The sequence below is a fragment of the Hyaena hyaena genome, unplaced genomic scaffold (assembly GCF_003009895.1).
Source record: "Hyaena hyaena isolate Hyena2069 unplaced genomic scaffold, ASM300989v1 scaffold_30, whole genome shotgun sequence".
Taxonomy (NCBI): Eukaryota; Metazoa; Chordata; class Mammalia; order Carnivora; family Hyaenidae; genus Hyaena; species Hyaena hyaena.
Genome location: NW_024080662.1, coordinates 3511694 through 3524181, shown reverse-complemented (window position 1 = coordinate 3524181; position 12488 = coordinate 3511694).

Here is a 12488-nt window from a genome sequence, read left to right as displayed (position 1 = left end):
GGTCCTGGCGTCCCCTGCTTCCCAAAGCATGTGGAGACTCCATGCAGGGCAGCCTCCCACATTCCGCCTAGGACCCCAGCAGAGGCCGCCCCCTTCTCCACCCTCTCCCCGAGTCCTGAACCTGCCAACGCTCTCTGGCTGCTTCTCGAGGCTTTTTTTCCTTCCTGTTTCCTGCCTGCTTCTTAGGCTGCTTACATTTTTCTGCTTGTGTGCTTCTCCCAAACACATCTTCAAAAATTTTTATTTACTCAGAGAGGGAGAGAGAATGCGCAAGCAGAAGAGGGACAAAGAGAGGGGGAGAGAGAGTCCTAAGCAGGCTCTGCACCCACATCACAGAGCCCAACAAGGGGCCAGACCTCATGAATCGTGAGATCGTGACCTGAGCCCAAACCAAGAGTCGCTCACTAAACCGACTGAGCCACCCAGGCGCCCCTGTCCCAAACTCACCTTACCACCTTCCTGGCCCTGACTTCTCTCCTTGGAATTTTCTGCCCACATTACTTTCTCCCCTGTTTTTCAGAGTGAGATTGAGATGCTGTTCTCGCCCTCAACTCTCTAGTTAGTGCCCTTCGCTCAAAGTGCCTGCCTTTGGACTGATATTCAATGGTGCTGAGACTTCTTCTCTGACCTCATGCAGACTCCTTTAAGATGTGTTCCTTGAGCAGGGGCCTCTGGGTGGCTCTGTCAATTAAGTGTCCAACTTCAGTTCAGGTCATGATCTCATTTCGATCCCCGCATGGGGTCTCTGCTGTCGGCACAGAGTTGGCTTTAGATCCTCTGTCCCCCTCTCCTGCCCCTCCCCTGCTCATGCTCTCTCATGTGCACACATGTGCGCGCTCTCTCTCTTTCAAAAATAAACATTAAAAAAAATAAAGATGTGTCCTTAAACATGAGCCAGAAGGGGGTCTGCTGACAAGTGGCTTTTATGATTTCCATTCCTTTGTGGTCTGTAGTTCTACTGGTTTTCCATATTTGTAGGTTTGCTGGAACTGGGCTGGTGAACGATGACCCTCAGCTGAGGGAGGGAAGAAGCGTGAGGACCAGCGACGGTTGTCCTGGCTAGGAGCGCCTGGAGCAAATCAGTCCCCCAGCATAGACCCAGGCCCTTCATGTCCCTCTGGGCCGCAGATCTTTGGGGGACACTGTGGCCAGCTTGTACTTGGCCTCATGCCTAGAGGGGAGTCAAGTCTTTCCCTTTGGCTTCTGGTCAGCTGCCTCCATCTGGGAATTTGGGGAGTGAAGCCCCACACCCGCTCCCCCTCCCCTGCCCCCGCGGGTCTCAGACAGCCTTTGAGGTAGGATTGTCCATCCGAAAGAGCATCAGGAAGACGGGAAGGCAGGAGAACACGTTCCCATCACCACTTTCCCAGGGTCCCATGCTGTCTTTGGCGTTCTTCAAGACAAACTGACCAACCTACCCACCTCGCCACCCCGGTGGCACCTACCTTTCCCAGGTGGCATGGTGCCACTGGCCTTCTCTTTATTCTTTGGGACAAGCATAGCCCAGGCCCCTGTGGGCACTCAGGCGCTCCTGCCCACCTCCCTTTGCCCTTGCAATGAATGGGAAATAAAGACAAATTATCGAAGTTCCTAACACTCTCTCTCCTCCCCAGATATTTTAAATTAGAACTCACAGACTGGGACGCCTGGGTGGCTCAGGTGGTTAAGCGTCCGACTTCAGGTCACAGGTCATGATTTCACAGTTTGTGGGTTCGAGCCCCACGTCGGACTCTGTGCTGACAGCTCAGAGCCTGGAGCCTGTTTCAGATTGTGTCTCCCTCTCTCTCTGCCCCTCCCCTGCTTGTGTTCTCTCTCTCTCTTTCTCTCTCTCTCTCTCAAACATAAATAAACAAACAACATTAAAAAAGAAAGAAACTTACAGACTAATGTGAGAGGTTTTTTTTCCCCCCATTTATTTGTTCTCAGGGTCAGGGCTTTCTCTACACACATACTGAATTTTTTTTCCTATTTCCCTTATTATTTTTTTAAATTATAAAAGTAATTTGTGTCTGCCCAAACTCTTTGCAGTGTATAGTACGGTATGCGGCCGACGTGAGCCATGGTGTTGGGAGGCTTCTGGAACGCTGCACGGCCTTCCTCCTGGGGGTCGGGGGCTCACAGCCTCCTGCTGCCAGTCCCCCGGCCATGTGGCTGCAGCAGAGCCCGAGGAAAGGCATCGACAAGGCAGGTGGCCCTCCCGCTGCAGGTGAGGCTGGTGCTCAGCTTGTTTGCACCCGGTGGGGACCCATACTTCCCAGAGCTGGCCTGCACCCCCACGAGGCTTCAGCTCCCTAAGCACGCGCCCACCCCGGGCTCCCGATGGCTGGGGCGGGATACCCGTGGGATTGCCCTTCGTCCCCACATCAGCATAGGTGGTGCAGGGCCAGTGCAGGGCCAGGCCCAGGCTCTGGGGTTGTGTGAAGGTGAGCACAGCCCCGAGGGGGAGCACTGCGGGCTCTATGCACGTCCTCCCTGCACTGAGTCCCTCCTGGCACATCTAACCATCCTCACCTTGCGCATCGAATGGAGGGACCAGGAATTTTTAAACAATTACCTTTTTGCTGGGAGTTCACTTGGCCTCTGGCTCTTTACCATCTGTGCAAAGATCATCTTTATGCCTATATATTTGGGCATTGTTTGATTGCTTTGGTGGGCTGGTAAAATTTTGATTCAAACCACTAAATTGTCCTTCATAACGTATTTTGGCAGGGTGGGGGGGCACCTGGGTGGCTCAGTGGGTTGAGCATCTGACTTCAGCTCTGGTCATGATCTCGCAGTTTGTGGGTTCGAGCCCTGCATTGGGCTCTGTGCTGACAGCTCAGAGCCCGGAGCCTGCTTCGGGTTCTGTGTCTCCCTCTCTCTCTGCCCCTCCCACATTCATGTTCTGCCTCTCCCTCAAAAATAAATAAACATTAAAAAATTTAAGTAATAATGCATTTTTTTTTAATTATAAAAGCAGACCCTCTTAGAAGTTTATGGTGAGAACATAAGATCCTGGAGCCTTTAACAGGACAACCAGGCAGACCTGCCCCTGATTTAAGTGGCTGCACTTTGATTTTATCCCATTGAAAGAATCACACATGTGCATATGTGCATAGAAGGTGACATAATTCTTAACAGCAAAATTCTGGAAACAATCTAAGTGCTTATAAGTCAGGGAACGGTTAAACAAAGTATAGAAATGCATAATGTGTATGCCACACGCCTGTTATGAGGAGGGTGTCAATCTGTACGCACAGACACGGAAAGAACTTGAAGCAGAACATTCATGCGTGACATTTCATTTATACCTAAAAAGCCTTACGTCTACATGTATTTGTGCATACGCCTTGAATGGTGACAAGAATACACACCAAGGGTGTTGTCGGATTCCCTTGGGAAGGTCATTCCCTACCTGCGTGTACCGTAAAGGTCAAGAGCCTGGCCTTTAGAGCTCCCATGACCACTGTGCAACCTAGGGCAAATCACTTACCCTCTCTGTGCACCTGAGGGCTGATGTGAGGCCTGATATAGAGCAAGAACAGTACTTGGCCTAGAGTGCACGCTCTGCAAGTGTTATTGCCACTGTGCCCTTTGCAGATTTAAAGAAGCCATGGCCTCTATTTGGAAAGAAATGTACGTCTGTGTGTCCATGCAAGGGCTTCCCAGACTCCATGAAGCCTGTTCTTAACCTAAGAACACTGAAACCACTGTGTATTCAGCTGGAGATGACCTTGAAACCCCCCATTCGCCGGAGAATGAAAGGCGTTTCCAAGGCGGTAAGACGAGCCAGAACTTAGCTCTGGGCTCTCCCGTCTGCCCGTTCCTCACCCCCACCCGCCCCCAGCACAGACCTGGGTCGTCAGGAGAGGGTCGGGCCCCAGAACACACCTAGGCTCCTGGCCTGGGGAGGAGCCTCGAGAGCAGAGGGTCCTGACCAAACAGTGGTGGCCCTTCAGTCCCACCGCCGGCATGGCCCGCTGCCGTGGCACCCACACATCTCCAGCTGTGCTGCAGACACAAGGCGTCAGGGCCCCGCGCCCGGCAGCGTGTTCTCACTCACTCACCTGCGTTCCCGGAGGAGTGGGAGGGAGTCCCCTCACTCTGTCACTTCAGCCCTACCCCTCCTCCCCGAGGCCGGCCTTGGGACGGGCCAGAGAGCCGTTTGCTCTGGGGCCGCCACTGCCCCTCCCAGGCTGTATCCTTGAACCGGCGAGGACGTGCTTGGCCAGACGTGACTGGGCTCAGCAGCCCATTCTTAGCGTCTGTAAAGACCCCAAAAAGTCCTCGCTCAAAATAATCTTCCCCACGGCGCTGCTGGACAGTCTTCTCTGTTCTCACTTGTCTTCAGAGAATGACCGGGAAGGCGGGTGAGAGGGGGAGGGTAATCCAGGGAAGTCTGCTCTCTGGCACCCCTCCCTGTCCAGCTGGGACAGCTTATCCGAAGGTAATGGGCCGTGGATCACATTCATAAGGAGTGGGAAAGGTCAAGGTCAGGCCAGAGAGACACAAGCCCAGGCCCAGACAATTTCGCAACTCTTTTCTTTTGCAGAGCAGGGTCTTATATTGTTTTAAGTTTATGTATTTATTTAGAGAGAGGGAGGAAGAGAGAGAATCCTAAGCAGGCTCTGCACAACGCAGAGCCCCATGCAGGGCTCGAATCCACGAACCATGAGATCACCAACTGAGCCACCCAAGTGTCCCTGCAAAGCACAATTTTAAATGAGGTCCTTGAGGATAAACCTCCAGGGGGACAGACTTCCGACCCCTACAGAGCAGTGCATCACAAAGTGGTCCTCGGAGGGAGGCGTCTGTCAAAGGACATCTCTCAGGGAGGCCTCAGTTCCCGCTCTGTGCCAGTGGCGTGGGCAGTGGGCAGGGGTCCTGGGAACCAGAGGCTGTGGGCCAACAACTTTGTCTGTCAAGTGCCACCTGGCCTCTGCCCCGGCTGCCCTGACCTTGGGGGCCTGCTCACCTGCACACCTCCTCCCTCCGGCCTCACCCCTGGCTCATCAGCTTTTGGGGGTCTCCCCATGCTTGTCTTCTGTCTCTTATCATTTTTATTGTGCTTCTTATCACCTTTCCTTGATAGCTTATTGAAGGAGATAATGTAGTTGAAAGCGCTTTGTAAACTAAAAAGTGTCCTATGAAGTCAGAATTAAATGTTTAGCTTTGTAGGGTCACAGTTGGGACTCAGGACTCGTGACATCTCCACTAGTTCAAGAGGAGCCTAGAAATAAGGGGTCAGGAGATGGACTTGTTGAGAGAAGATGGAGGAGACGAAGGGAACTCCATGGCTTCCCATGTCACCACACGTGGGTCCTGGTTAGGGGACCGGAGAGAGCAGGGGATGACACAACCCGGTGTATACTCTTCACACAGCTTCCAGACTTCCTAGATTTGGCCAAGGTCACGCAGACACCTCTTTGCTTATGGTGACCACATTTTACAAATAGGAAGAAAGGAAGGGAGAGAGGGAGGGAGGAAGGGAAGAGGAGAGGGAGGAAGGGAGAAAGAGTCAGCAAGAAGGAAGGAGGGAAGGAAAGAAGGAAGGAAGGAAGAAGGAGGAAGGGAGGGAGGGGAGAAGGAGGGAGGGAGGGAGAGAAGAAGGAAGGAGGGAAGAAAGAAGGAAAGAAGGAAGGAAGGAGGAAAGGAAGGAAGGAAGGAGGGAAGGAAGGAAGGAAGGAGGGAAGGAAGGAAGAAAGGAAGAAAGGTCTTTAAGTAGCAGGATAATAGGCTGGAATATTTGCCATCAGGCCTGTCTTCAAAATATCACATGGGAAGGACATCATACTTCCGTTGTGCACTTTTTAACTACCTCTGCTTGGTGGTATGGTTTTTAGGCTATCCACTCATGAGGGTTTCTTGTTTCCTGGTCAGTCCGTGGCCACGTCATAACCAAGATAAAGCACTGTTCTGTGCTGCACAGCTAATGGACTTGAGCTGTAGGAATCAGATGGATACACTGGACTCTAGAACCCACAGTCTTAGATGCCAAGCCCTCACTTTCTACTGATCAAACCCCAAGAGCACCATGCTATTTGGTCATTTACTTGGTCATCTGTTTTTTGTTTTGTTTTGTTTTGTTTTCCCTTTTAATATTTATTCATTTTTGAGAGACAGAGAGAGCATGATCGGAGTAGGGGCAGAGAGACAGAGAGACACAGAATCCGAAGCAGGCTCCAGGCTCTGAGCTGTCAGCTCAGAGGCCAATGTGGGGCTTGAACTCACAGACCGTGAGATCATGACTTGAGCTGAGGTCAGACACTGAATGAACTGAGCCGCCCAGGGACCCCATTCATCCGTTTTTTTAACTGACCACATTGGCCATACATATTTATATTTAAGTCTCAAAGATTTACCTTTGAATCCCCTATCTCTTCCCTGTTAAAATGATAACCGGGCATGTTGACATGTCTTAATCAAATGTGGCTCAAATTACACAATGTTAATCAAGTTTTCTGTGGATATCTACAATTTATATCTTATGTGCCCATCGTACGGGCCAATCTCCACCAGGTACAAACACACCAGCTTCAAGAGCACTCGCCGGCTCTGAGGTCAGAACGACCCAGGTTTGAGGGTCAGCCCTGCCATTCACAGCTGTGGGCCGGGGGCTCGCCACTAGGTCTCTCAGTCTCAGCCTTGATGTCTGTAAAAGAGCTTGGCAGCCGCGTGTGAGGAACCAGAAGAGAAGGTAACACACTCCACAGTGTAGCACACGGAAGTACTGGGCTCATCCTCCCCTTCCTCTGTAGCCGAAAATCAGGCTCCTCTGCTCACATCGAAGCACTCTGTCTTCTGACCAAGTTGACACTCCTTCTGGCCACGAAGCGTTATCACACCTCTTGTAACTAATATGCCGTGTGTAAAGCACTGCTAGCTCGGGGAGGGAAGGGCGCACACTCTAGGGAGCGTTGGGAAGAAAGAGAGGCCATGAAACAAAACCAAAGAGCAAGTGAGGCGTTCTACAAAAACACAAGCCTAGCCTCTTGCTGGTGTCACAAAATACCAAAAACAAAAACAAAGAAACAAATAAGCGGAGGAAATGTTCTACATGAACAGAGATTCAAGAGACAAGACCAGTGCATGCAGTGTGTACGATCTGAGACGGGAGCCCGTGGGGGAAAAATTGCTGTAAAATGCAGGGAAAAAATTTGAAAAACATTTGTGTATTAGATAATGATTGTCAAATTTCCTAATTTTGACCACTAGATGATGGTTACATAAGTGTCCTTGTTCTTAAGAGAGGCTCACCAAAATATAAAGTATTTAGAAGTAAAAGGGCATTATTTTTGCAACGTACTTTCTTTTTTTTTTTTTTTTAATGTTTTATTTATTTCTAGGAGAGAGAGAGAGAGACAGCGTGAGCAGGGGAGGGTCAGAGAGAGAGGGAGTCACAGACTGAAACAGGCTCCAGGCTCTGAGCTGGCAGTCAGCGCAGAGCCCGACGCGGGGCTCGAACCCATGAACCGCGAGATCATGACCTAAGCGAAAGTCGGACGCTTAACCGACTAAGCCACCCAGGCGCCCCCTTTCTTTTTTTTTTTTTTTATTTTTTAATGTTTATTTTTGTGTGAGAGAGATACAGAGCATGAGCGGGGGAGGGGCAGAGAGAGGGAGACACAGAATTGGAAACAGGCTCCAGGCTCTGAGCTGCCAGCACAGAGCCTGACACGGAGCTCAAACTCACAAACTGTGACATCATGACCTGAGCTGATGCCTAACCGACTAACAGGTGCCCCTGTTTGCAGAATACTTTCAAACAGTTCAGAAAAGAGATGATAATAAGTCGAGAGATGATGATAGATGATAGATAGATAGATAGATAATAGATAGGTAGATAGATACATAGATGATAGATAGATAGATAGATAGATAGATAGATAGATAGATGATAGACAGATGATAGAGACAGAGATATAGAAAAATACTATAGCAAATGTGGTGAAATTAACATTTGGTTAATCTTGGAAGGGTACTCTTTTTACAACTTTTCTATTAAGGGTGAGATTATCTCAAACCAAAAAAAGTTAGTAAGAAAACAAAACATGACAAGTGAAAAAGAAGAGGCTGAGTAAAATACATGCAGGGTGGGAATAAAATAATGGCACAGCCACTCCGGAAAACCATTTGGCTGTTCCCTGCAAACCTAAACTTAAATATGACTCCTCAACAATCAAAGTCTTGGGTGTTCAGGTGTTTATTCCAGGGAAATGAAAACTTCCGTTCGCACAAAAAAGCCTATACACGGGTGCTCACCGAAGCCTTACTCGTCATAGTAGCCAAAAACTGGAAACAACCAAACATCCTTCGATAGGTAGTCAGTAGTCTGCCACCTGGCCGGGGGAGAGTGGGGGGGTGGGACTCAACCATGCGGACGCCCCGATCTCAGACTTCAGCCTCCTGAGCTTTGAGATGTAAATTTCTGTCCTCTATAAGCACCCCACCCCTGCCCACGGTGCTTTCTTCCAGCAGCCCCCAAGTGACTGGAGACAATTATGCAAGTGAAACCAATGTTCAGTCACAAGGAAGAAGTGGACAGTGGCTCTCGGGTCACGAATCAACAGCTGTGCCGTGATAGTAAGAAGGCCCTCCTCTCACCATGCAAAGCACTTTCTCCTTCTCAGCAGGCAAGGGAACAGTTTGAGGAGTGAGCCGCAGCGCAAACCCTTCACAGGCTCAGCCAGAGCCACCAGTCACCGACAATCACACGGGACATCCGCCTGTGTGTGTCACAACAGTGATGCCACAGTGAGGCAACACCGAAATCTCCGAAGCAAACAAGAGCAGCACGTTAATCTCTTGTTCCAAAATCCCACCACGGCACAGGCAGCTTTCCAGGGCCACCCAGCGTCAGACACAGCGTCCCCGGCTTATGCAATCTCCTGGCATCTCCGTGTCCACCTGAGGCTTCCGGGGTCACAGCCTGGGAGGGGCAAGCTTGGAGAATCTCAGCCCAGCCCGCAAGGGTTCTGGCCACAAAGCCACAAGTGTGACTTCTTTTCCAGGCCTTTGGCTCGGGCTTGTTCCATGGCTCTGCCCAGCTGTGGGCAAGCCCAGAAAAGCGAGGAGAGCCAGAAATATCTATCGGTTCTGGAAAAATCAACCATGTGCCCTGTCCGGGAAGCCACAAGGGGGCTCCGCTCCAGTTGAGTGCCGGCATCCAAGAAGGAACAGGGGTCCTTGGGAACTGGGTGGGGGTGAGGAGGCTGGCCCCTTCTTTCCTCAAAACCCTCACCTCCAGTGGGTTCCCTGTAAGTCAGAGGAGGAGTCTAGTGCCAGGGAGACAAACTCCAATGAATCAGAACAATTTGAAATTAAGCCTCAAAGAAACAAATGCAAACCTTTGTAAACACACACACACACACACACACACACACACACACACACACACACAGATGCTAAATTAGAAAAATAGTGGTGCCTTAGTGTCCCCAGGCCCTTTTATGCTGTGAGCCTTGTTAAATACCACTTCAGATGTTTCTTAGCCTATAATACGAATAAAACCGGCATTAGAGCAGAAAGGACCTGGCCCTAAGTATCTCTCTGTCTCTCCCTCCCACACGACCATAAACCTTAAAACATGAGAAAATACATCAATGACAGGTCCAAGTGAGTGACCTTGGCTCCAGATGCACACATGGCCAGAATCAGTGTCCTCCCCCACCCCACCCCCAACCCAGCCACCAAAGGTAAGTTTCATCCTATCTCTGAAGTCTTCTTAAACTTCCCAGAGCAAGTCTGTATATGACATGGGTCCTGGGCACACCCTCCTTCTAAAAAAGACGCTGGTTTCACTCGAATGAAGAAACTGCTTGAATAGGAGATCTGTCCCTTAAACAAATTATGAAGGACAGAATGAAAGTTTGGAAATTCAGAAGCTTGTCCATCCAAAATTCAGTGGAGTTGGGAAAATCACAAATGTCTGTTCCTTGACGTAAACAAATTACGGATGTATCGGAATTCCATGCTGAGGGATTCAATAGGTTTTCTGATTGCTGTGAGCCTGGGGAGGGGGCACAGATGCTTAACTTAATAAGTTTTTTCTTCACATGCAAATGGCTTCGATAAAGTTTGGTGAACCCCATGTAACCAGAAAGGCTTTGCCAGCACTCAGCAGTGGAAAAAAAATTCTTGAAGATAATCTTTCACCTATGAAATATTCAGTTCCACTGGGGATTTTTTTTTTTTTTTTTAAGAGGAAAGGGGTATTTTTAAAAGTGCAGTAGAGGAGTGCCTGGGTGGCTCAGTCAGGTAAGTGTCTGGCTTTGCCTCAGATCATGATCTCATGGTTCATGGGTTCAAGCCCTGCATCAGCTCTGTGCTGACAGCTCAGAGCTGGAGCCTGCCTTGGATTCTGTGTTTCCCTCTCTCTCTCTCTCTCTCTCTCAAAGATAAATTAAAACATTAAAAAAAAATTTTTAAGTGCAGTAGAAACGATTTTTCCCCTTTCCTTCCCCCATGGTCTTCTGCTAAGTTTCTCAATTTCCACATAAGAGTGAAGACATATGATATCTGTCTTTCTCTGACTGACTTATTTCACTTAGCATAATATCGTCCACAGAGAGGGAGGCAAACCATAAGAGACTCTTAAATATAGAAAACAAACTGAGGGTTGATGAGGGGCAGGGGAGAGGGGAAATGGGTGACGGGCATTGAGGAGGGCACTTGATGGGATGACCACTGGGTGTTATATATAAGCAATGAATCACGGGAATCTACCACCAAAACCAAGAGCACACTGTACACACTGTAGGTTGGCTAACTTGACAATGTATTATTTATTAAAAATAAATAAAAATTTTTAAATTTTTAGAAGTGCAGTAGAAATATCTTGCTAGCCTGTTATCCTATCCCTTTTTTTTTTACACTTACCAGCAGAAACATACAAGGAAAATGGGTACTTTTTTTGTTTATTTATTTATTTTGAGAGAGAGAGAGCAAGTAGGGGGAGGAACAGAGAGAGGGAGAGAGAGAGCATCCCAAGCAGGCTCTGTGCTGCTGGCGCAGAGCCCAATGCAGGGCTCGAACTCCCGCAACTGTGAGAGCATGACCTGAGAGGATACCAAGAATTGGACGCTTAACCGACTGAGCAAGTACCCTGGAAAATGGGTACTTTTACCTTTAAATGTGCTTTGGTGATATCAGTGTTCTCCTGGTGTCATTGTGAAGAGCTGGTGCTTTGAAGAATGGCTTTTGGGTCTACCTCCCTCTGTCCCCATGAAAAGCCCCGAAGCTGCTGCTCCCTTGGGGCATCCACGTGGCCGGAAAAGCCTTCTTGAAATAGTTCCATAGACTCAACATCAGCGATACCACCAGGTTCTGCTTTCTTGTTTCCTTCCTTCCTTCCTTCCTTCCTTTCTTCCTTCCTTCCTTCCTTTCCTTCTTTTTCTTTCCTTCTCTTTCTTCCTTCCTTCCTTCCTTCCTTCCTTCCTTCCTTCCTTCCTTCCTTCCTTCCTTCCGTTCTTCCTTTTCTTTTTTTGCTTCACTTTCTGAAGATTCACAGCAAAGGGTTGAGCTTTGACACCATGACTCGGGTAACCAGGTCATACCCATGCTTATTAGAGACCCAGTCGGGTTTGATGGTGACCTGACACTGTTCTCAGGCAGGGATGATTCCAGATGTTTCACCCAAGGACACACCTCGAAATGGCGCGAAGTTCTCTTTCAAGCGGCAGCCCTTCCCGGTTGGGGTGCCCTTTGCTGGAAGACAGCTGCTGGTGGCCAGTCCCTGCCCTCCCTGGGGAGAAACCAAGCAGACCATAACAGGCTGTCACCAAGCTCCATGCATGGATTAGCAGCTCCAAAGGACAACACGCCTCTCTAAGTCGTCCTGTAAAGTGACCTCAAAGTGTGACTTGTCACACCATCCCGGGCTCTTTCACCCTCTGAGGGGTAGAGGGCTGCTCTGCCTGAGGCACAGCAGGTTTGGGCTCATGGATTATCCAGAACATGTTCTGGACAATAACTCCATTTCCAGCCAAGTCATGGTCCCTGTGGGGCCCGCCAGGGCGGAAGCTTGCTTGCCCTGGGGTGGGTCGGGGGAACAGGCGACAGGGACTATTTTTCACCAGGAAGGAGGCCACCATGTCCCTGGAATGAGACCTTGGTGATTCTGCTACTAATTTGGTGCACATAACCTTGAAAGGTTGAGGCCTTTCTGTAACTCCTCCGCTCGGCATATAAAGGGTAGGGACCCTGAGGCTCCAGGACCAAGCTGTGGCCTCTGTAACCCTCAGAGCTGCAATATTTGCCCTCCTTTCTACCTCATCGAGACAGCAGCAGATTCATCTCAAAGGTAAACGATGTTGAACTTGATTGTGCTGGAGGACGCATGTTCATCTTGCACTTCTCTGGGGCAAGTGAAATGGATATTCTCCTTGTAAAAACCTGTGGTTTTCAGCCCCCACGGTGCATCTTTCCCTTGAATCTCCTATCTTTGCATCTGCTTGGGAATAGGCTTTTCCATATCTAAGCTATAGATTTATTTTTTTATTAAAATTTTT